The sequence below is a fragment of the Vicugna pacos genome, chromosome 5 (assembly GCF_048564905.1).
Source record: "Vicugna pacos chromosome 5, VicPac4, whole genome shotgun sequence".
In the NCBI taxonomy this organism is placed as follows: Eukaryota; Metazoa; Chordata; class Mammalia; order Artiodactyla; family Camelidae; genus Vicugna; species Vicugna pacos.
This window is the reverse complement of record NC_132991.1, coordinates 83,169,206-83,192,874: the sequence shown is the minus strand read 5'-3', so window position 1 is coordinate 83,192,874 and position 23,669 is coordinate 83,169,206. Positions and strand designations below refer to the sequence as shown.

General features: G+C 39.9%; 1 protein-coding gene across 2 annotated transcripts in view; it reads right to left on the bottom strand.

The window, feature by feature from the left end:
- The window catches only part of ACSL3 (acyl-CoA synthetase long chain family member 3), a 57,313-nt gene extending 51,116 nt beyond the window's left edge, over nucleotides 1–6,197 (bottom strand). For both annotated transcript variants that reach the window (XM_072961737.1, XM_072961738.1), the window contains exon 1: nucleotides 5,939–6,197. The gene's annotated coding sequence lies outside the window, so the exon portion shown is untranslated. The remainder of the gene's footprint in view (nucleotides 1–5,938) is intronic.
- Between the last annotated feature and the right edge of the window lie 17,472 nt (nucleotides 6,198–23,669).

The window sequence follows — 23,669 nt, the reverse complement described above, 5'->3', positions numbered from 1 at the left end:
TATGAATAAATCAATGCCCCTATATATCCTCATAACAAATACCTTCATGAACAAGTGGGAAATTATAGTTTGAGGCAGTTTATCTAACAGGTTGGTTATTTAGGTACCTTTAGCGCCAAATAAAAAATAGCGTTATCAGTTAATCCCACTAAGCATTCACCCTCCTCAAAATAGGAAAGATTAAAAGTAAAGATATTCCAGTAAAAACAGAAGTTAAAATTTTATATAAAAAGGATTAAGGCACTTAAAATGTCAGGAAAACAAAAGCAGTCTGAAAACTTTCTTATGCAACTAAGAAATAGCATGAAGGGAAGAAATCACAAGATTTAATGTTTATAATGTCTCCTTTCCAGCAAAGAAATAAATAATTAAAAGTCAGATGAAAGTATATACCATATTAAGGTGGATAAAAATCAAGAGTAAGTCACATGTTAGATCAATTTCACACAATGCTTTGTAGTGAGGCTATCTAAAAAGCTACGTCATGAGTGAGCTAAAATTGGGCTGACTTTTAGGAATTTAACAGTTCTTGGCAATTTGGGGGAAATTGCTCAGGGCTCCATACTAAGGTACTGACTCCTGTCAGGTGTTGACCAGTCCATCTTCTATTACTATAGAAGAGCTGTCCCTCCTCCTAGCTAAGGCACAGGACTTACTTTCTTTGGATCCCATGCTCTCCCATATTCTCAGGAACTTTGCACAAATTACACCTTTCTCATCTATATTCAACTTCTCCCTCTCAACAGACACCTTCCATCAGCATTTAATCATGCTGAAATCAAAACTCTTGCAAAGTTTCCTATTCTTTGTTTCCATTTTCCCCACCTTCCACTTGCTTCTGCTCCCCACCCCACCTCTACCACCACATCAGTATCTCCTGCCAAGGTCACTCGTTGACCTCTGAGTTGCTAAATCCAACGGATGATACTCAATTTTCCTCTCGGAGGAGCATTTCAGCACTGACTGCTCCCCCTTGGCAGCAGGGGGACCTGCTTCTGGCTGTCCTCTCACTCCCCTGGCCGCTCCTCTGGTCTCCTTTGCAAGCTCAGTCTCCTCTACCCAGCTCCATCCCTCGCCCCCTGCGCTTAGTCCAGCCTCCTCACAAGCACGCTCATGGTTTCAGCCACTATCTCTACATGAATGGCTCCAAAACAGTAGAGACTAGTAATCACTCAACATCTCCTCTTCTCAACCCATATACTAACAAATCACCGTGTCTGGCAATTTAAATCTCATTTTCTCAGTATTTCTGCTAATGATATAAGGCTCTTAAAAGGATTAAGTGAGCTTACATGACAGTACTTCAAAAAGGAAAAAAAAAATTAAATCTGAGCATTAGTATTCACTAAATTGAAATCTCCTTGAAAGCAAGGACTTTACCAAGTTCATCTGTTTATTTATTCCACATGGTACACCTAGCCGCATGCTTTGCATTCAGCAAATGTACTGCAATGAATTATCTGTATTGGCTTAATACATGTTCAACTGAAATATTCACACATTCAACAGCTTTTATTTCCCAAACCATGTCACCATTTGTCTCCTAAGAAGTTGAGAATTTTAAGTTAAATCACTCTATAAAATGTAAACTATCCTGGGCAATTTTAATATTTACACTGCTAATTATCTAAAGTTAGAAAAATTTGTCACCTTTTTCTTAGCGTGGCTTTCCTCAAAACATCCAGATCCCATCCTCAAGTTCCAATCTCATATAAAGACTCTTGCTTCCCAACTGATCATGTGAAAGGGGAAAGTTTAAGTGCTACAGGTATATTTAAGTTTTAAGTACCCTGAAGGCAGGGAGAATGACTGCTTGGAAAAATTCCCTCTCTCAATTTCATGCCTGCTTGGAAAAATTCCCTCTCTCAATTTCATAACTTGCAATGAGCTGGAGTGACATTCTTGGTAGGAACAGACACTGCAATGAAAAGAATATTGTTCCTCAAGAGTTCTCAAACTCTTGCTTTATGTACATTTAATTACAGCCTCGGAATGTAAGATGTCATCTAGCGTTACCTCACCTTATCAATTCAAAACACTCCCTAGGAAAAAAGACAGTCTCTACGCCAAGTGGTGTTGGAAAAGCTGGACAGCTACGTGTAAAACAATGAAATCTGAACATTCTCACACTGTACACAAAAATAAACTCAAAACGGTTTAAAGATAAGACAGGACACCGTAAAACTCCTAGAAGTGAACATAGGCAAAACGGTCTTTGACTTAAACCATAGTAATATTTTCTTAGACCAATTTTCCAAGGCAAATGAAATAAAAGTAAAAATAAACGGGATCTAATCAACCTTAAAAGCTTTTGCACAGCAAAGGAAACCATCAACAAAATGAAAAGGCAACCTAGGAGAGAAAATATTTGCAAATGATGCAACCGACAAGGGGTTAATATTCAAAACATACGAACAGCTCATAAAACTCAATATGAAAAAAACAAACAGCCCAATCAAAACACGGGCAGAAGACCTAGACATTTCTCCAAAGAAGACAGATGGCCAACAGGCACACAAAAAGATGCTCAACATCATTCATTATGAGAGGAATGCAAATCAAAACCACAATGAAGTATCACCTCATACCTGTGAGAATGGCTATTAAAAAGTCCACAAATAATAAATGCTAAAGAGGTGTGCAGAAAAGGGAACTCTCCTACACTGCTGGTGGGAATGTAAACTGGTGCAGCCACTATGGAGAACAGTATGGAGCTTCTTTAAAAACTAAAAATAGAATTGCCATATGATCCAGCAATTCCACTCCTGGGCACATAACCAGAAAACTAATTTGAAAAGATACATGCACCCCAATGTTCACAGCAGCACTATTTACAACAGCCAAGACATGGAAACAACCCAAGTACCCATCAACAGATGACTGGTTTAAGATGTGGTGTACACACACACACACACACAATACATAAAATATATATATACACTTACACAGTGAGATATTACACAGTCATAAAAAAGAATGCAGTATTGCCATTTGCAGCAACATGGATAGGCCTAGAGAATGTCATACTAAGGGAAGTCAGAGAAAGAAAGACAAGTATTACTTGGTAAAATTTGTATGTGGAATCTAAAAAATAATACAAATGAGTCTACATACAAAACAGACACAAACTCACAAAGAAAACAAATTTATGGTTACCAAAGGGAAAGGGGGGATGAATTTGAAGTATGGGATTAACAAACTATATATAAAATAGATAAGCAACAAGGATTTACTGTATAGCACAGGGAACTACATTCAGTATCTTGTAATAACCTATAATGGAATACAGTCTGTCCAAAAAAAAGAAATAAATAAGTAAAATTATTTGGGAATCTAAAAGGTCAAAAGATGCCAGGGAAAATGTTTACTTGCCAGATCTTGAAATTTAAATCTGATAAAATTTTCTTTCTACCATACTGACACTAGGCAATCTTAATTTAAACAAAATTGGAATCACTGGAAAATGATGTAGCTTATTTTACATATTCACATATTTATTTTCTTAGTGTTCTATATCACTTACTATTACAAATAATTATTAAAAGTAAAATCATAAAAGGTAAATTTTAAGATAAGTATTTAATATTAGGGAGACCTAAAATAACATGAAAACAAAATGCCACCTTGTATCATGGATTCAACCCTGGAACAGAAAAAGGGGCATCAGTGGAAAAATTGGTGATATCTGAATAAACTCTGTAGTTTCGTTAGTAGTATAGTATCAATATTAATTTCTTATTTTGACAAATGAACCAAGGTTATGTGACATGTTAATATTACAGCAGGAGAACTGGTATGCAGGAATGTTCTACATTTGCAACTTTTCTGTGAATCTAAAATCGTCTCAAAATAAGAAGCTTAAAAAAAATTAGTATCTGAGTCAATAAGCACTGTTGGTCACCCACCATTAAAAGAAAAAGAAAAAACTTCCTAGATCAGATTTTCATTTAAAACACAAACCTCAGTATAATCATTCACACACTATCTTTCCTACACTGAACATACAGTAATTTGTAATTATATACTATTTGTGTGATGATTTGCTTCATGTCTGTTTCCTCTATGAGGGCAAGGATCACATCAATTCTGTTCGCTGTCTATTCCGAGCATCTTACATGGTGCATGGCATAGAATAAGAGTTAAAGGCTATAAGTGAGCCATTAATTGAATGAGGAATGAACTAGTCTTTTAAGCAGAACCAGACAGCAGAGGAGCACATCACATAAGCAATGAGAAAAATCCTGAAGCTTTAATATCTGACCCCCTCAAACCAGACAGGGATTGATTTTCCCCTCATAATTTGTCCATCCTTTTTTCCTTCCTTTCTTTCAAGGAGGACATGACTCACGGAATATTTCAGCTTAAGTCATCCAGTGCAAATGTCTTAAAAACCCAGTAACCGAGAGTCAGAGACACTAGGTGCCTTGTCACCGTGACCCTTAACATCCAGTGGATGGATCTCTGATCTACACCCAACACTGCCATCCGACAGAATCAACTCTTTTTAGAGGGAGAGAGAAACCAGGGGTCTAAGGAGAAAATGCCAGAGTGACTAAAGAAGCCCTACTCATCCTTAAGGGTGAGAACTGCGCAGGAAAATGCCAGAACACAAAAGAAACGAATAAATTGTGTGCCAACAGACTCCCATGTCACAACACCTCTTCGCCTGTAATAACCCTCTAGTACTTTAAGGAGCAACTCAGCGGCATCCTTCAACTCTCGGAACTAATGCAAGGAAGCAAAAAAGGTTGAGGTGATCCTGAAAGAAGGTCTCATCAGACCGACAACTATTCAGCCAGTCACCAAGGAGAGGCAGTATAATATAAAAAGCGGTTAGATGTGGGGTCTCTGGATTTTTAGATAGGCAGGCCAGAATCCCAGCTTCTCTTCGTGCTTGCTGGGATCTGGAGGCAAGCGGAATGAGTCCAAACTGCAGTTTCTCCAGCTGTAAAATGGGAATAACCACCACCCAGGAGGGCTGTTAACAGTGTAGAGATACTATACGTTAAGTTCTTAGCACCATGCCTGGAATGTTGTGAAGGCTCATCGGCTGTCATTTTATTCAGCTTCATAATCACTTTCACGAGGCCAATTCTCTCTCCAGCCGCCACATAATTTTAAAGACGCTGTTCTGCCCCCCATCTATTTTTGAAGGGTCATACACACATTAGCTTAGAGCATATTTTCTAAATCCAGCCTGGACAAACTAGTTCTGTGTCTCTGGGCCTCGGGTTCCTCATCTGTGAAAGGGGTCTTACCATCCGTACCCCAGCGGACTGCTGGTAAGAAGCACTCCCTCGGTATTACACATTCCACCCCTGGTGTCTAATTTAAATGCACTTGGGGAAAAGTAAGCCTTCCATTCCCAACCCCAGAACAGCAGTATTCTTCCCAGCCCCACCACCACCGACCGTGGCCAGAACAAACACCAAGACGCACCCACCTCACACCCCGCATCAACACACCCCCGTCTGGCCCTCCAGTGTGGTTTTCCGAAATCGCAGGGCTCAGTTTCCTCCCGGGGACCGCGTCAGAGCCGAGCTAGTGAGAGTGGCCAACCACCTCCCCCAACGCGCCCGGAGAGACCCCGCGCATCCTTCCTCCCCCGGACGTCGCGGTCGTGCGGTCTGCGGTTCCCCCCGCTCGCGAGGACCCTTCGGCCCAGGCCCCACCACACCCGCTTCCCAAATCCCACGGCGGCGCCTCCCACCCGGCCGGGCTGCTTCTCCCCACGCCGCGGGCCGGGCCGGCCCGGGAGCCCGCACCGCCTGCGTGTACGCGCCGGTGCCGGGCTGGGCGGCCGCGCCGGAGACCCAGGGCCTCCAGGCCAGCCGCTTCCCTTCCCCAGGCCCGAGCGTCCTCGGGCCCAGCCCGGCCGCACGCGAAGGCCACGCCGCCAACCCGGCCCCGCCGTTCCCACAGCGGGCGCCGCACTTACCGCGACGCCGGGACGCCGGGACCCCGGTTCCTCCGGCCTTGGGCCCACGCAGGCCTGGCTGCGCCCCCAGAGCATTCACGCCCAGGCCGCCTCCTGGGGACCCGGACGCAGCCCGCCGCGGTCGCACTGCGAGGGGGCGGCCGTCTCCTGCCCAGTCTGCAGCCGCCGCCGCCGCCGCCGCCGCCGCCTCCTCGTCCCAGCCCCGGCCGCGAGGACTAGCGGACCGTCGCTCTGAGGCGCCGGCACACCAGCGTCTGTTGAGCCGAACCGCCCGGGACGCGCACCCCAAGCCGGCGCTCGTTGCATATGCAGAGAGGCCGCCTCCCATTGGCCCGCGGACGGTGGCGCGTGCGGGGCTGGGCCTATCGAATTCCGGCCGGGAGCGCGGCGCGGCGCGGGCGGCCGGGGGCGGGGTGGGGTTACTACGGGTCATTCTTGAAGCCGCGGCGGACGGGACCCAGCCGCAGCCAGCGCGAGGCGGGGACCCGTCGGCGGGGGGAGCTGGGGGTGAACCGCGGCGGCTGGGGGAGGGGAGCCGGGCAGTGCGGCCGCGACGTGGGCGTTGGAGGGGCGGGTCCGGCAGCGCCTGCAGGAGTGCCGGTGCTGGGGGCTGGGGGCGCAGGGGGGCCGAGGGGAGCGGGCTAAGACCACCGTCCCCTCCGGAAAAAAAAAACAAAAACTGCAAACGCAGTTATTGCTGTAATATATAAATCTTCATATAGATTAGGAAAAATATGTGTATTATTTTAATTCTTAACCTGATTAGTTGTTTTGTTCTTGCACAAATTTGTCAAAATTTTTTAAATCATTTTGGGGAATGTTGAAGCGAGAGGGGTTCAAAAATTCGAAGCATGTTTATTAGTTCTCTTGTTTTGGCTTCACCGAACCCAATAAATAACCCATCTCCACTCAGTGCACTCACTATTCATACAAGATTGATACTTGCTTTCAAAGGATAAAGTTTACCCCCAAAATTACTGTTTTTGGACGTTCTTGTGAAGCTAAAAGTGTTTCTGTATTTTAAAGAGTTTGCCGTAATACCTCACTTTAGACACAACAGAAGGAAAGAAGACATGGAATCAGGTAGACTGCCTTCCCACAAGCAAACAAAGCAAAACACAAGTGACTAAAACCACAACTACAATACACTGAAAGATGGCTTTCATTACCCGAGCAGTAGTGAAGTTGAGCTTTTTATTTTTCTTAAATCCGACATACTATTTAGTTGGTCTGTGAACACAGTTATATCGTTAAGTCAGATTTGATACCACAGGAAATACAACATTTGGAGGATTTTGTTTTGTTTTGAAGTAATGAAGGAGCTAGAAATAGCTACTTGAATGGATCTTGCAAGGATGCAAACGTTGTCTTTAAGTAGGTGAAAGGTGACGTTCATGAGCCAGCCTCAGGCTCAAGCTCACTTCCCAAGAGAATCTCAAAATTAGCGAAGCCGCCTGAAATTGAACCAGGAGGGGCCCCTGGGCGAAGAAAGCTTACTCACCTTGGGACCCAGGTGAGTTAACTACCTAAAGGAAGGGATGACTGACTCCAGTAACCTGTTCTACGAGAGGGATAGGTTGCTCGCTAATCCGCTGAAATGCTATCAAAAGCACACGCCCTGAAGATAAACGGAATGCAGGATTTCTCTTCTGAAAATACCTCCACCACTCTGCATGCAGAGGAAAGTGGTACCTTAGAAGTGGTAGTTCCAGGACCAGGAAAATCCTCTAGCAAAATACGTAATTTCTAGAGGAGGAACCCTTTTTTCCATTAATAAGCAGACTAGTAGAATTCCAGCAACATCTTAACATATTTCTTCATTATCTCTTTCTACACTGTGTGTGTGTGTGTGTGTGTAAGAAAGATATGTATCCCTTGGAATTAAAATGCTAAATTCTCATCCTGTTTGCTCAAGGTAAACAGAAATGTAATACTTCCAGTTTCTAAGATGTTTCATCTTTTTAATAAAATAAGTGCACAGTTGCTTTTCTTTTACACAGGGTTTCAGTATATTTATATTTTTATTTAGACCTTTTGAGAGAATTGTGGAATTTGTTTGCATTTTCCTTCTTTTTAGAAAAATTCATTGCAGAAACTGTAGTGGCCAACTGAATGAGAACATCCAGCAGTTCCTTTTATAGTTTTGTTATTTCTTCAAATTACAAGGGTTTTGAGAGGAGATGTCTTTGTAATTTTCATGAATGCCTAATGATCTGTCTCATGTGAAGGGTCACAGAAAGTCTCTGACTGTATAACAAACTACATGGTGCTCGCATTTTCCATGATCCTTATAACGTAAAACCAGGACCGGCTGATGTTTGAAAGTTTAACAACTTTTTTGTTCTTTCATTTCTGGTGGATTGGGGGTGGGGGCAGTACTTGAAGTGGCACACTATACTATATGTTTGAGTTAAGGTGGCTCTGGCTTCAAGGAACAGAACATCCAACAAAAACCAACTTAAACTATGACACTTATTTTCCTCACTTAGAGATAACTCCAGAGGCAAGGCAAGTCGAAGATGGGTCCAGTGACTCTGCCACGTCATTGAGGGCCTGAGCTTTTACATCTTTTGCTCTGTCAGTTTCAGCACATTGACTTCATCCTTAGACCGTCATAGTCACGGATGGCAGCCAGAGCTTCAAGTGTCACATGAGGACACAGCAGCATCTGGCCAAAGAATAGGGGCATGTTTCCTAAATACCGCTTCTTATTAAGGAAGAAACCCTTTCTCAGAAGGCTAACCACTGGCTGTTCCTCAAGTCTCACTGACCAGAATTGTGTCACACGATCATAGCCAACTGCAAGAGGGGCCAGGAAATGTTGCCATTTGGGGCCTCTCTAGTGGAAGGTGGGCATTGTCACCACAGAAGCAGTCATAGGAAGGAATAAATGTGGAGAGGCCTCATCAGCATTGTTCGCCATGGTTATCACCAGAAATTACCTGTCTCTGATTAAAATGGCTTAAACAATAAAACCATCTGTTATCTCACTTAAAGTGTCCAGAGGAAGGCAATTCCAAGGTTTCTTCAAAGGGCTCACTGGTGTCATCAGGACCTAGCTCCTTCTATCTCTTCACTCTACCATTCTCAGTGTTCATGTTCTCTCTCTTCATGGTTACAAAATGGCTGCAACTGCTCCAAGCATTATTTTTACACAATACTACATCCAAAGCCAGTAGGGAAAAATTGGCTTCTCCTATACATGTCAATATGTGTTTACTGGGGAACTACATCTTCCCAAGATGTATTCAGCCCACTTTCCCTAAACCAATCACTAGCAAATGAAATTTCCCTGATAAGTTTAGCTTAATCATAGATCATCCACTAGGGATAGCAGACGGAGTTCTAGCAACTGGAGACACAGCATCATTTGACCTTTGGTTCAAAGTATATGCCCCATTTTGAAAGGCAGGGCCCCACCCCAAATGAGCATCATCCTCAAGCTGACTCCTTAGCTGGGCCTTTAAGAGACCTTGAAGGAGTCTATCAGGCAGCATGTACATGGTAGTCCCCATGGATCCTATAGTCACATGCCCATTGCTGCTACTCTGCCAGAAAATGGATCTCTTGTTTGCAGATCAGTGTCATGCAGGATTCCATGATGGCAAATGAGATAGTCTTTGAGCCCTCAGATTGTGGTGCTGGCAAGACTCAGTAGGCAGGATTGGCAGACCTATACCCAGGTTAAATATCAGCCCCAGTAGGGACAAATTACTGCCTTATACTCTGGTAGAAAGAAAACCCTGAGGTGGAGATTCACAGGTGCCATCAGCATTCACTGGACATGTGGATGCCAAGGGGGTATGTGCAGGACACCACTACTAAGATACACAATCAACAGTGTCTGCCATTTATCCTTTTGTTTAAAGAAAAAATAAACTAGAATATATTTCAAGACATTTTTCCAGTTACTGAATTTCAAGGAAAGAATCAGGAGAATTCTAAGAGATCCTGTGTCCTTCTGGGAAGTCCTTTCTAGGAAGTCCTTTTCAACACAGGCACCAGCTTCAGAAGGGATGCACATGGTTGATCATGGGCTGAGACATCACAGTGTAGCCTTTATAAAGATCTCTAGGAATTGAGATTCTCAACTCAGTGTCTTTAATGACACTGGATTCCATAAACACTCAAGCAATGTGTTAATTCTTCAATTTTAAGTAATTTAATTTTGTTCCACTTTAGTGATTAAGAACCTACCATCTTCCTTTTAATAACCCTTCATATTCATGAAATACTTTAAATTCCTCTCTTTCTTTTCCAGGCTAGACTATCTTTTTTTCTTTAAGCTCTTTTCCAAATGACATATCTTCTATTCATTCAGTGATTTGTATTGTTCTTCTCTCTTCTTCATCATTCAGAGAACAAAACAAAATATTTAAACTTTAACAAGGGCCTGACAGTTGTAAAATATATCAAAAGAGTCCCTTCCCAGACCTTACCTACCAGAATGCCAGTAAAATAGCCTAAAATTAGTTAGCTTTTTAAAGTAACCACATATACTTTTTCATTCCTGGTTCATTTTGATTAATGAAAATTTCCAGTTAAAGCAGTGTATGTTTATTAGCTACACATTCTTGTATGTCTAAAAGTCTCTTCAAATCCATTATTGAGCTTGTTTGCTGTTCTATGTATGAATCTCCGAATATTCAGCCTCTTATGTTATTTTTATTAAACATCTGTAATTTATCGATTCACATGACTCTCCTTTCCATCTTATATCTGTAAAGAACTCTGCATTGAGGCAATTATATTGAACTCTCCAGAATAGTTGGGTTTTTATTATTTTTTAAAGACATTCTAGAATAGAGACTCAATATATTGATTAAAAAGAGATAATAGAGAGTATCAGTTAGAATTAAGTTTGTCTTTCTATAACTGAGAATGCAAATTAATAGTGGCTAAAACACACAAAGATTTTTATTCCACATAAAACAAGTATGGAACTAAGTAGTCCAGGACTAGTATAGCAATACCATAAAGTCATCAAGGACACAAGATGCTTTTTTCTGTTCTGCCATTCTCAGTGTGTAACTTCTTCATATGTGACTTCCATATTCCATGTCATAAAATAACTGCTGGAGCTCCAGCCATCACATCCACATTCCAGGCATCAAGAAGGAAGAAAAGAAGAATGTAAAAGGCAGTTTAGAGAAAGAGTGTGTGGCAATAGAGAGCAACTGTTCTACATTTTTCTGATTAAGAGCCTTCATACAATTGTGAAATAAGTAAAAAATCCCTAAGCCTTCCCTTCTCAAGAACTATGTGTCTTAATTCCTTTTAGAGTTCCTTACTGAACTTACTTCTCATTCTTTTCATCCTTTTTTTTTTTTCTTTTCTCTGGACCTACTGTAATTTCTCTACATCCTATAAACTTAAAAAAAAAAAAAGTAGGGGGAGGATATAGCTCAGTGGTAGAGTGCCTGCCTAGCATGCATCAGGTCCTGGCTTCAATCATCAGTGCCTCTATTCAAATAAATAAATAAATCTAATTACCTCCTCCTCAAAAATGAAATTAAATTTTAAAAAATTTCTCTACATTCTTATAAAATATTTGGAAGCCAAACCTGGATTCAATGTCTAATTGAACATTAATTCAACAATATTTAAGTGCCAGCAGATGACAGGTATTGTGCTAGATGCTGCAAATATAGCACTCATTAAGACAGAAATGGTTCTGACCTTCAGGGACCCTATACTCTAAGATGAAATCATTATAATAAATAAATAAAACAGTAAACAAGTTAGTTACAGAGTCAAAAGTGCTCTTTGGACATTTAAACAGGATAACTGAGAGAAAGGAGGAACAAAGACCACTTTGGATAGAGAGGTCAGGGAAAACAACTCTGAGAGGGGACATTTAAGCCCTTATGAGGAACTGGCTGATATTTTTGGCAGGAAAATCATCTTCCAACTCTAGAGAGCCTCTCCCAGAGACTAGGGACATACTCAAACTCATTCTTGTATCACGTGGACTTGTCCTGGCCTTTTTACAAATCCTGCCCACTCTGCAGAATTCATAAATATTACAACAAGGAACACAGTCCAATCATCCAAACGTCCTTTAGATCTTGCTTGGTCATTATGAAACATTTAACGCAAATGTCAAGTGCTCTGTGACACTCCCAAGCAAAATTACTTGTCCCGTTCTCTGTGCTTGCTCACGCTATTGGGTTATCGGTTAGGCCTCTTTGGGTTACCAGGAATAGAAAATGCAAATTAAACTTGCTTAAGCAAATGGAATTTATTTAATTTATTTAAATTAAAGGGAGCATATCTGCCTTAGGAGGATCAGAAAAATTCCTCTTAACTCTGTCCATTCCTCAGGTATGCTTCTTTGGTGTCAGTGTTTTCTTCATGCTGAGCCCCCTACCCCCATGGCAGTGAGGTGGCGGGAGGCCCTGGCAGACTTCTACCACCCTGGAAATTCAGTCTTTTCCCAGAAATCTCATTTCCCTTTGAGGTATTATATGTCCCTCCTTGCCCAATTTGTGTGTCCACAGCAGTACGCTCTGTCCCTCCAGATCTGACTCATTTGTTCCACTCTGGCATCCTAGGGTGGGGTTAAGCAATCTACACCTCAGAAGCACTGAAAATGTTAGGAGGTGGGTGTAGATGTCCCACAGGGATATCGGAGTGTGGTTACTAGTAGAAAGGTGAAAGGTAACAGAAACACCAGGTTGCACTCCAGGAACTTAGCACTTCTCGTGCTGTATTAAATCAGTTATGTTTCTCTCTTCCTCTTACTCCATGATGAGCTGTTTGAGAAGAATAAACACATCTTCATCTTTTTATTTCCTAAGATATACCCAACATACTGATAGATACAATACCTGTGCCAAGTCAGCTCAATAAACATTTGCTGAATTCAACTAGTGACTACTGTATACACATACGTAAGCTTAGAGGGTTACATATACCAATGATGGTGTTTACAGGACATCTGAATCTCCCACAAGACATCAAACTGTTTTTTAAAAGCTTGACTGACTGTCCTCCCACTTCATTTATTTCAGCTGTTTCTTCCGTGATATCTAGTTTATCTTAATAGTCATTCTTTCTGCAATGAGTTCATTCCTGTATATTTTTTTCCCTCAATCATGTATTTCAATCCACATTTAATTTACCATTTCATAGGTCTTCTAATCTCTTCCAGCCAAAGTGTGCTCCACGGAAGAGCAGCATCAGCATCACCAGGGAGCATGTAAGAAATGCAGACTCTCAGGCCCCACCCCAGACCTACTTGAACTGCTCTGCATTTTAACAGGATTTTTTAGAGGATGCCCAGACACATTAAAATTTGAGAATCACAAGTCTCCTGCTCTAGACTTGTACCATATGCTGACGATGTAATAGGTAACATATATGTAATTTAAAATTTTCTTGTAGCCACATTAAAAAATATGGAGAAAACAAGCTACATGAATTTTAATAATAAATTTTATGTAACTCAATATAGCCCAACTATCATTTCAACTTGTAATTAATATAAAATTTATTAATGATATACTTTTGGGGGGTACTCTTTTAAGCCTGGTGTTGACTTTGTGCTTACAGTTTGGACTAATCACGTTTTCAAGTGCTCGATAGACATATATGGTTAGTGGCTGCTGTATTGCTCAACACAGCACTGGACTGTAAGATGCCTGAAAATGACAGACTATGTGGTTTTGCTTTCCACTGTATCTTAGTGCCTAACACAGTGCCTGATGGGTAGCAGGCACTCAATAAATGTTTGTCAAAGTAACAAATTTGAGAGGAGATTTAAAATATTTAAACAGCACAGCAAAAGTACTGACCAAACAGAATAGGTCCTCATTCCAATCAAAACTGATACAGTATGTAAACTATCAGTAATGCCACATTACAGGGAAGTGGCATAATATCAGCCTAGAAGATAGTTGTCATTGAGTATACGAGGGGGATTGATTCTACCAGCCCCCATGGACACCAAAATCCTAGGATGCTCAAGTCCTTAATATAAAATGGCATAGTACAATGAAAACAGTCGCCCCTTGAATACCAAGTTATCTGCAGTTGGTTGTATCCATGGAAGTGAAATCTGCAGATACAGAGGGCTGCTGTGAACTGGTCCAGTCCATTCATATCTCAGGTGAGTGGTTTGTGCATAGTCACACATCCTTTATCACAGGAACCAAGATTAGATGATCAGACCTCAACTTCCAACCCAGAGAGGCTTCCACTATATCCATATTCATTCATTAGTGAGCACTTAACTGTATGCAAAAGCATCATGCTGGGCCCAGTGGGGAAAGAGACATGAAGAAGAATGACAGTCATGCGCTTCCAAGAATACCAATTAAGGTCATTTTCATTTCCAATGGAACAAAAACCCAACTCAAGCTAACTTGTATAAACAAAGACATTTATTCAGTCCTGTAATGGAAACTGTACAGGTTGTGTTGGCTTCTGGAGCTGTCTTCCTTCGTGGGTTGGCTTCACCATCCATGGCTTCCCCAGCCCTAAACTACTCTTCCTCAAATCACCAAATCAAGCCCAAGAAAGAACGGCTATCTTTTTCAGAAATCCTGGGAAAATCTCATTGCATGTTGTCGGCCATGATTGGATTCATCTGCCATCACAACCTCAAAAATAGCCCTTATGGTTTGGGAGATAAGATATTCTGCCCACATTAGTCAGGGTCCATCTCCAGAGCTGAGAGTCGGGGCATCAATGGTAGGGAGTTCATAGGCTTAGAATGGGAAAGAAATTTAAGTAAATGTGCCTCAGATGGGGGAGAGCCAGCTGGTGTGCCAAACACAGTCACATCCACTCCAGGACCAGTATTTCTTCATTTGACTGTCCCACTTTTGAGAAGGTACAAAGTAATCTGAAATATCCCCCCTCTCCACCCTCGTCTCTCTCTCTCTCCCCTCCATTTCCCCTCTCTTTCTTTTCCTCTTTCCACACTCTTAAAGGTAGAAGCATCAGATGGACAAAATTGCGAATTATGGTCAAAGTCAAGACAGAGAAGCCATTTAATTTTTCTCCATTGCTCCTTCAGATCTTGAAAATCTTTATCATTTGTATTTTTCTTAATAAAGACAAGTTTTTAGTCTATAAAATTTTAATGAAGTAAGACCATGCCATAACACACAATTTTAAAAAAAACACTTGTGAAGATTGTTTATTTGCATCTTGCTAGTTTATTCTTGCTGATGCTGATGGCATGATATCATGTACACATGAACACTGTGCGGAGAGAAGTGAAGCAGTTCTCTGTTTATTGAGTCTTAGAAAAGGGTTTATATAGGACATGCTCGATGCCTCATATATCATCTAAGTTATAACAATGTTAATAATCTTAAGCTATTTAGATTCCCAGGCTCCAGGTTCCCAGGCTCCTGCAATAAGCACAGGATGTTACATGATCAAGGACAGATTGCTTGAAAGTTCATCATGAAACTTCATTAAGTCGGCCATCTCTCATCCAGCCGGCTGTGCCTGTCTTAGGTTGTCCCCCTCTGAGGATCTTATCCATCACTGGCTATCTAGCCATCCATACTGGATACATTAAGTAGGCCATTTCTTCTCCAGCCTGGATACATGACATTTCTCATAGCTTGTTTATCAGTTCAGCCCATGGCTTATTCTCTAGAGCCTTCAGACGGGGGCCTACATATCCCCCCTTTTTATTATTTGAAGCAAGGAAACAATCCTGCTGCGCAGAAGCATGCAATACCATCATAACAAGAGTTTGTTGTTGAGCTTCCTGTTGCTTATGTAACTTACATATTCATTTTAAAAGATATAACAAGGCAATACAGATCAATATAAGCATGCCAATATTAATAAAAATGCGTAAATTAAGCCCATTAAACCAATTTTCAGGGTTAAGCCAATGCAATCCATTTTTAATTTGTTCAAATACATTTTGTGCAAAAGCATCATGGATATTATGTAACTGAGTCTCCAACTGATCTTGTAAAGAGTTAATATGTTTTCCAAAAAAATCATTAAATGCTCCTTGTAAATGTTGTCTAATCTTATACCATGGTGTCTTTGTTTCATTATATTGAATAGGAGTTACACATTGCATAGAGAATTGCCAGTCACACTTTAATTTTAATCCTTTCGATATTTCTTGTTGCTGTCCAATCCATTCTATGGCAGCCTCAAGAGCCTGTAGTCTAGCCATGATTCCACGATCTATGTCAACCTGTGTTCCTAGCTCTTGAGTTACATTAGTTAAAATGTTCTCAACTGTATGGGCAGTATTAATAGAGGATACTAGAGCTGTTGTAGCAGCTGCAGCCGTGGCAATTATGAGTATAGCCAATACAATAAAATCAATGTGTGTAGCTATATATCTTTCTGGCCTAACTTTTTTGAAAAACTCTGATAGCACATATAAACTTTGCTCATTAGACCAAGTTCTGTTTAGGGTAACTGGTAGCCATACATGAGCTCATCGTTTTAGTAGCATAAGATACATTATAGTCACTAATATTTTTATGAGTCAAACAATCTGAATACCAGAAAGGAGGAAATAAATTGGTGATATAAACATGGTCAATAGTAGTATTAGGAGGGAAGGGACCCCAAACTAAAATGTAAGAATGTATAGTGCAAATCATTACAGAATCAGAAACATTGGTAATTAATGACACAGAATAATTGCCTGACCCATTAACATAGCCTTCATGATAAAGAATTTTGTCAATAAAAGGCAGTCCGAGACTCCAAATGGTCTTATGCATAGGACTAAAAATATTGTTGCCATCAGACAGTTATAAAATGAGTCCAGAAAGTCCATGTTCATGCCAAGTAATTGGTGCTGAAGAATTTTGTCCAAACTGAAGAGACATGTTATTACTTAACAAATGTTCATGGGGCCCCCAATCCAAGAAAGTTTTATTGAACAAGGAGCTATTATGAGGACACTGTATTCTGCAGGGTGACCATTGAACAGAATAAGACTTACATCTCCAATCAGTTTTCGGTTTACACATGGGGACAGGTGGTACTTGTGATACATTCATAATTTCATAAGTAGTAGTTAATACAGCTGTAATAAAAGTTACATTAGCTCTTGCTTTCCCTTTTTAGGTTGACAATGAGTACAATTGCTTCTGTAGATTAATATAATCAGTATGTGACTTATTATATACAACACATAAAGGTGGATTTTGAGAATACAGTGTCAATGTTTAGTTGCTGTGCAGATATTCTTGCGTTGCCACGGAAGGTAACCATGTGCCACCTGTCCAAGCAGAATCATTAGAGGCAAAAGGGGGATCTGCATGCCACCAAGTTAAAGGTGTGAATAAAGGAGGGTTTAGAACATATGCCCAATAAAATAGACTAAGCTCAGCATGCAAACATGCAAAGAAGAAAGAAGTAAGTATAAAGGTATAGAACCATACTTTACCCATCTGCAGCTGCCCTTTTCAATGAACTTCTTAACACTCTTCTGGGGTACCCACTTTAATCTAGCACCTGTATCAATACATAAAGACCCCCTCTCCCAACATTTTATATCAAAAGGCCCTTCCCAAATATCAGCAAATGGTTTTCGTACTTATACATTAACTCCTTTTACATCTAAAGGTGGGTTTATAAACTTTTCATCTGGTGTAAATCTATTTAGTCCTCGATTTAAAAAATTAAGTGTAGAAAGTGCATGATGTAATATATTATGGCTTTCTTGTATTCTATAATTATTCCCCCCCTTTTAATTTATGTAAATAAGATTTTAGTGTTTGATGACATTGTTTAACAATAGCTTGACCAGTGGAATTGTAAGGAATACCAGTAGTATGGTTAATTTCCCAATTTTGACAAAACTGTGAAATAATTTTTGCAGAAAACTCAGGACTATTGTTAGTTTTAATCTTGCGGGGTTTACCTAAAACACTAAAAGCAGATAGCCAATGTCGAATGACGTTGTGGGCATTGCATGTAGTATGCCACCTGGTGTATATAAAATTAGAAAAAGTGTCCACAGAAACCATGATATATATCAAACGCCTGAAGGAGGGAAACAAGGTGGTGTCTGTTTGCCAAGTTGATTACTCTCAATACCTCTTGGATTAATACCCTCTAAATTATAATTTGGTTTAGCAATTGTAAATTGATTACATTGTGAGTATGCCTGTATAATTTTTTTTTTTGGCTTGTCTTTAGCTATATCATAAATAGCTCTTAAGGCCTGGACATTGCAATGGTATAAGGCATGAAATTGTTTAGCCTTTATAAATTTACTAATAGCAGGTTGGGTTTGAACATAATTAGATACTATTTTATCAACATAATTGTTGTTTTTTGACAATGGTCCTGGTAAATTAGTATGAGATCGCATATGAGCAATAAAACAGGGATATTGTCTATTGTGTAGCAAATTTTTAATATTTAAAAAATGTTGCAAACATATTTTTGAGGATGTTTGAGGCAATATAGCAGTGGTTAATAATGGCATTGCATTTGCCGCATATTGAGAATCAGTAATTATATTCAAAGGTTTATTAGGTTTCTCTAATAGGGCTAACTCTATTACAGCAATCTCAGCTATCTGAGTACTTTTATGTCCTGTAGTAAATTTTGAATACCATTGTTTCCCATTAAACCATGTAATGGCAGCCTTGGACGTTTTTTCAGAACCATTAGTAAACAATGTAACTGCCTGCAATAAGAGTTTTTTAGAAATAATAGTTATTAATTTTAGAGGCACTTGTGTACAAAATTGTAACAGGGGATGTGAATATTTTTTAAATGTAATTTTTTTTAGATAATTTTTTAAAGAGGCCTGGATATCTTTATTCCTCATAAAATATTCTTGGAATTAGCTGGCAGTACATGGTAAATTTATATTTTGAGGACTTTGTCCCATTAATTGTAAACAACGATGTCGAGCTTTGTTTATGAGATCAGCATAGGCATGAAAAGTAGTGGTTAAGGCCCAAGTTAATGAGTGAGACAAATAAACCCACTCTAATAAGAATAAAATGTCTCTTTTCTGTTCAAGCACCCCTGTAGGTGTCTGAGATGTATTTAAAACAATAAGAATAATAGGTAATTTAGGTTGCAACCTGTGTAAAAATTGACAATTTAAAGTTTCAATAACCTTTTCAAATTTTTTGATAGCTTTAGGGGTTAATGTACATAATGAGGCAGGTTTTCTATCTCCTTCCAACAATTGAAATAAATGATGTAATTGGACCGTAGGTATTTCTAAAAAGGGTCTGATCCAGTTAATATGTTCTAGCAATTGTTGTAATTGAACTAATGTCATACAAGGCTTGATATTTAATTTCATATTGTGTGGCCTAATAGTTTGTGTGTTAATAGTTGTCCCAAGAAATTCCCAAGGTTGCATTTTTTTGTACTTTATCTTGAGCAACAAAAAGACCCTTAGTTTGTAAAATTGTAAGAGTTTTTTGAAACAGAAGGAGATTAGGTTCATTTTTTATAGCCAGCAAACTGTCATCCATATAATGAAAAATATATGCCTGAGGAAATTGTTGACGTATAGTTTCTAAAATTTTTCTTACTAATTGCTGACATATAGTGGGACTATTTTTCATACCCTGAGGAAGGAATTTCCATTGATAACATTTAGGAATCTCCTGATTGTTATAGGTAGGAACAGTAAAGGCAAATTTTTTTTTATTACCTTTGTGCAAAGGTAATGATAAAAAATAATCCTTTATGTTAATAACAACTAAGGGTCAGGAGTCAAGAATAAGTGAAGGATTGGGTAGCCTCTTTTGTAAGGGTCTCATAGGTTGCATTACAGCATTTATAGCACGCAAATCTTGCAATAACCTCCATTTTATTTTTTTTTTTTTGATTACAAAAATGGGTGTGTTTTAATGACTAGTAGAATGTTTTAAATGACCCAACTTTAGTTGTTTTGAAACCAATTTTTATAATGCTCGTAGTTTTTCTTTAGGAAGGGGCCATGGCTCCACCCAAACAGGTTGCTGTTGGGTCCGTGTTAGAGCAATGGGAATAATATTTGGGATGGTAGCTGCAGCCCCTATTAAAAAGGATCACTCTTTAAGGTCAGGTTTTACTGAGAAAGAAGGTCCCTACCCCATAGAGTGCAAGGTATTGGTAATATACAAGGAGTTACAAAGGCCATTTTATTTTTAGGCCCTCGGACCTTTAGTGGGTGAGAACTTATTTTAGGTGCCATCAGTCTGTCAACTCCTTGATAGTAACATCAGATTTGTGTTTTTGCCAATCAGAAGGCCAATGAAAACTGGAAATAATAGTTTTGTCCACTCCTGTGTCTAATAACCCTATAAATTGCTTTTCGTGTATTGAAACTGTTAAAACAGGTCTGTTATCAGTTAATGAATGTGTCCAAAAAGCTTGCTGTCCTGTATGTCCAAAGCCCTTATCTCCTCTATATTTTCAGCAAAATTTTTGAACAGGTAAATAAGGAATCAAAATAATTTGAGCAATTTGAGACTGCCTAGGAATAATGTAATAAAAAGAGGCATGAACCATAATTTTAATTTCTCCAGTATAATCATTATCAATAACACCAGGTAAAACTGTTAACCTTTTTAAGCCCATAGATGATCTCCCTATTAGCAATCCAAAATACCCGGACGGTAAAGGTCCCCAAACTCCACCAGAGATTAAGTAGGTTTTATTACTGTCATTTATCAATTCATTATCCATAGTCATTAGATCTAAACTTGCGCTCCCGGGGGAAGCGGTGATGAGGTCAGAAATGGTGAGATGGATCTTTGGCTGACATTGATTTCCTATATTTGTTTTTGACGGGCACCTGGGAGGGTGCCCTGCTTTGAAATAGCCTTTAACAATTGCTGCATAATATGGAAATAAATCCTCTGCTGTACTGTCAGCTCTTGTCCCATGGTTACATTGCAGCGCGTCTGATACGCTGAAAATCCCCGATATAAATTTGTTCTCTTACTTACATGTAGTCATCGCGCTGATGTCATGCTGCTGCTTAGTAAGCTGTTGCCCCATGAATATTATCGGCACGACTGTTAGGCTGAAAAATCCCCGAAAATTTCCCTAGTTCCACTTATGTGTTGCCGAGCCTGATATCACGTCGAGGTCACCATCTGTCGGTGGCGCAATATCATGTACACACAAACACCGTGTGGAGAGGAGCGAAGCAGCTCTCTGTTTACTGAGTCTTAGAAAAGGGTTTATATAGGACATGCACGATGCCTCATATATCATCTAAGTTATAACAATGTTAATAATCTTAAGCTATTTAGATTCCCAGGCTCCAGGTTCCCAGGCTCCTGCTGTAAACACAGGATGTTACATGATCAAGGACAGATTGTTTGAAAGTTCATCACGAAACTTCATTAAGTCGGCCATCTCTCATCCAGCCGGCTGTGCCTGTCTTAGGTTGTCCTCCTCTGAGGATCTTACCTGTCATTGGCTATCCAGCCATCCATACTGGATACATTAAGTAGGCCATTTCTTCTCCAGCCTGGATACGTGACATTTCTCATACCTTGTTTATCAGGCTTATTCTCTAGAGCCTTCAGATGGGGGCCTACAGATGCTGAATCCCTAACGATCTTATGAACATTTCTAGGATCCAGATGCAAATATAAAAATATTTGTATGTTTTGTATGTTATCTGTTTCATATACCTTCAGTGTAATTTCTAAACCACACCACCCTAGTATTCATTATGTCATCACACTTTGCTTAAGAGCATCCTATTTCTCAAACTAGTATTAAATTGTGGAAGTGTCAAAGCATTAACTAAAAGTCTAGTGGGTACCTAATTGACCTGGGTACAAAACAGCTTTAACGAGAATTGGGGAAAACCTAATTGTGACTTTAATACCTTGTTACTTAAAATGCATTTCCATGAACAAGCAGCATCCGCTTCACCTGCAAGTTTGTTAGAAATGCAGAGTCTCGGGCCCCTCCTGCTATTTACTGAATCAGAAGCTACCTTTTAACAAGATCCCCAGGAGATTCCTGTTCACATGAAAGTTGGAGAAGTACTGATTTAACCTTCTTGTCAGTTTATCTACCACTAGATGGAGATATACTTGCCACTTAAATGAAAGCCAGGTAAAGAAAGAAGAAATCTACTATCCCAGAGAATGGAGCAACTCTGGTTTCTGGTGCCTTGGCTTGCTGAACAGGAACGTAATAGAACTTTCCATTGACAGAGAAAAAACTGAGGTAAAGGGAATGGAACAACAGACCTGAAGTTCATTGAGATTCTTTGCTACTCATCTGAAAAGCAGGAGCTCCTGCCACCCCTTGAGCTATGCTAAGTAAAAACAAAACAAAACAAAACAAAAAATGCAGCTAAATATTTTAAAGAACCAATTTTCTCCAAAAGCGACCCCTAGCCATCTCAAAGACAACCTTTCCCACTCCCACCCTCTACAAGTCTGAGTGACACCAGCTGAATACCCACAATTTCAGAACACACTTCTCAAACTCATTTTATACCAGTGGTATGGATTCAAGAAAATCAAAGTAATCTACCACACATTGGTTTTAACTACGAAATCATAAATTCTCACCTATGCACTTTTCAGTCAGCTACTTTTAGCAGGGACAGAAAGAAGTAAACCACAAAATGGATAATTAGTAAATAATTGTTGCTTTTTGGTGAGATAGCCCAGTAAAGCCCTTCCTATTACTACTGTTAAAACAGCTCTGAAAATATAATGGTTTCCCTAAATAGTGGAGGGTATGTTTTCCAGAAGTAATGATGTGACACTCTCTCAAAGAGGATAAAGATATATAAAATTTCAAAGCTCTATTTTAATCTACACAACCATAGTAAAATTCTAGCTAGAAGATCATTTATAAAAAATTAGCATGTGCACCTGTCGTATTGTCTTCCCATCAACTCTTCCCTCACTTTTTCTATTAAAAGCCATCCCTTCCCTTTGAGAATGGTCCCTTCTCATTCTGTGTGTTTCTGGCAGAACTTCTGGACACCAAACCTTGACCATACTGGCCACAGAAGTACAAGACCCAACCTGCCAATCAGAACATCCAGTCCCCACACCCAGACACAAGTATTGGGTGAAGGACAGTTGCATGGTCCAGGAGGACCCAATCAGAGTCCATTCCCAGCATTTTACATCTGTATCCTAAGAAAGAAGCAACGAGTTAGGATGATCCAAGCCTAAAGTTTGCTGAGTCCAGATCAACTCTGTCTCAGAAGCTGGCAAGCAGACCAACACAACTCAGGAAAGAGGCAGTGGTGAGAAACCCCAAATCTCGTGGTGCTTGGCCCATCCCTACTCTTTCTTATAAGTCAGTGTGTGTGTGTGTGTGTGTGTGTGTGTGTGTGTGTGTGTGTGTGTGTTTGCTTGAGCTAGTCTTGTTTTATTCACAACACATACTTTCTGATACACAAACAGGAAAATGTGAAAAAGGATTTCAAAATGAAATTCCCTGAAGCTCAGCAAGGTAGCTTGTTACTGTTATGAAACTGTGGTTATGTCTTTAGTAAACAGAGTCATTTATCATATATTCTATCATCCTGTGTCTACAAAGCAGGAATCATATTTCCAGAGCATCCTTTTCTCCTTGCACTAGGTCAGGCAAGCTCAGGTTTCTGAGTGAATAGAGCAAAAGAGAAACATAGAGCAATGTTTCCTTTTAGACAGATCTTCTGCCTGTATCACCTTCTCCTCCTCTACCCTGGTTAACTGGATGGATGATGTGAAATTTCCACTGGACTATTCCCTAAGTAAAAGTGTTAGGATGGAGAAATAGCACTTAGGTATTGAAT